The sequence below is a fragment of the Halyomorpha halys genome, unplaced genomic scaffold (genome assembly GCF_000696795.3).
Source record: "Halyomorpha halys isolate HHAL.00 unplaced genomic scaffold, Hhal_1.1 Scaffold576.1, whole genome shotgun sequence".
Lineage (NCBI taxonomy): Eukaryota > Metazoa > Arthropoda > Insecta > Hemiptera > Pentatomidae > Halyomorpha > Halyomorpha halys.
In genome coordinates this window covers 87,269-89,762 of record NW_027116645.1, presented here as the reverse complement: position 1 = coordinate 89,762, position 2,494 = coordinate 87,269, and positions in this window count along the sequence as shown.

Sequence of the window (2,494 nt, the reverse complement as noted above, 5' to 3'; positions counted from 1 at the left end):
GGCTTAGTAATAATAGAATAGATATGAGGAGCTTCTGATCATAATGTATTGTGTCTATTTTGGAACAAGATCGTTTAGGTTTAGAATAAATTCATATCCAATGAACAAAATTTATTTATTTATTTTATAAGACGAAGTCCAACAACGAAAAGTCACTGAACACTGGCAGATTCCTACTTACTAAAAAACCATCTTCCAATTATCTATATTACTACCCTGCGGAACCGCGGTCAAGCATAATTTCTTCGGGCAGAAGGGCTGTATGCACTCCCTCTATAAGATTATAAAACTCTATCTGCCTACACCTTCTTTGGAAATGTTATTTAAGCTAAGGCATTGCTTGGTTTTTCCTTTTTCGTTCTTGTGCTCTGAGCCTTCAGCCGATTTGCGCTGCAAAACCACTATAATTATTCTTCCTAAGTTTTCTGGGACTGATTTCTTTCTAAATTTCATGTCTTGCTCTTCCTTTTCTCGAACAACTGAACTGAACGCATTTTCGACTGTTTCATTCACGGAATTACAAGTTGGGCACATTGATTTTTTTTATTTCCCCTTTTTGGGCATTTTTGACATACAGAGGGGAGTAAGATTTATCTACATGTTACCACCCTATTCTATGGGGGGTCAATTTTTCATTTCGTGAGACCCCACAGGCCAGATTTTAAGTGGGCGAGACCACACAATCTACACGTGACTGCCTCGTTATCATTTGTTAAACTGGTGTATTCTGGTCAGTAGCAAAATGTATATTTGGTAATCCCATTTCGAGAAACTCTAAAATACGAATTTTTATAACAATAGAAAAACTTCTTTTTTATATATAATTTTCGTCTTCTCTAATCTTTAGATTTATTTTTCAAAAATCACAAAATTAGCAATATATTCAACACGAGCTCACTCACCTACATAAAACTTTGGGTCGAAAATAGCTTAATAAATGAAAGTTACTTTGTGCGCACCTCACAAGTTTTTTTAGATTTGGAACTGAATAAATAAAATTCGAATAATCGAAATTTAATAGTGATAATAAAAAAAGAATTTGGATTGAACGGAATAAAAAATAATGTTCCTGTTTTTTTCTTAATGCAAATTAAGTAATTCTTCTAAAATTCGGCTTCCAAGTAAAATAAAAGATGAAATGAATGAATAAATGGTAAGCCATCTTCTCTCTGTCAAGAATACTGAAATCCCGAAAAATTTGAAACTCAGGGCGTACGATGCCATAATAACATACTACTATAATAATATACAGCTGCGAGGTCTGAGCTCCAAAAGGTACCCTAGAAAGCAGAATCCAAGCTCGAGAGATCTGGGACCAGATCCTTAGTATATAAAAGAGAAGAACTAACAGTGAACTGAATGCGGAGACTGGTTAGTCAATATCTCATATTATGAAGCCAAGGATTATCTGTCTCGAAGCAATCCATCAGGACACTTCTACACAACAATGAATGCGAGTATAGTAGGCAAGAAACCAGATGGATAGAGAGAATCAACAAAGATGCGAAAGAGCTGTATGCAGAAAACAGGAAAGTAGTAGTCCAAGACAGGTAGCCGTTGAGAAGGCTGGTTTGGGAGGTCAAAGGTCAATAAGGTCTCTAGAGCTAACCGAAAAAAATAAATATTTCTTCTAATTACATAACCCAGAAATTTAAACAAGAGTAAATATTAAATAAAGAATTATATAATTTTGGATCTAATATTATAGTTGAGCGTGAATTCTCCAAGTATGAATAAATTATATCTAAAAAAAAAAATGTTGGGATTTTCTTTCTTTTTTTTTCAATTCCATATCAATTAAATGATGAACTTGAAGAGATTAAAATCAACATAAAAGAATAATAAAACTATGGCGCACTGATTTCACTAATTGTGAAACCAATTTGGATGAGAAAAAAAAAAAAACTTCTCAATCGTCATTAAGACTGGTTCGTTGGGGCAATCAATTTGCAACTTTACGCACGTGTAGTGCTCCACCTCTGTAATCAGTCGATCAGTGTGAATCATCATTTTATATGAAAAAAAAAAAGGGAATTAGTTTACGTAATAAGTAATTGCGTTGCCCAATTGCTAAATATAACTTAAGTTTAGAGTTAAGATTCAGCTATCTGTAAACTTATATTAACCCTGAATTGTACTCGCTGGGACCTCATAGCAAGGCCGTACGTGAACGGATGTTTTAGGCGGGCTACGAATTTTCCAGGCTCTCGCGTTTGGGTCTGAACAATTTGAGGAATGAAACTTGGAAATCGGTTGAGCCGCTCGTTCAAAAAAACTTTATAAAAGACGTTATGTATTCAGAAACACATTTAGTAAAATATTTTGAGCTCGAATTGTTCTAGACATTGTTGGAATATCACTATGTAATTTGGACATTAAAACCTGTAAATTGGTTAAGTCTTTAGCTCAAAATATTGCTTAAGATATAAGCACAGAAGGAGAAACTAAAAACAATCATTTTTAAGTTCGATACAAGAAAAGTTCATCGATAAAG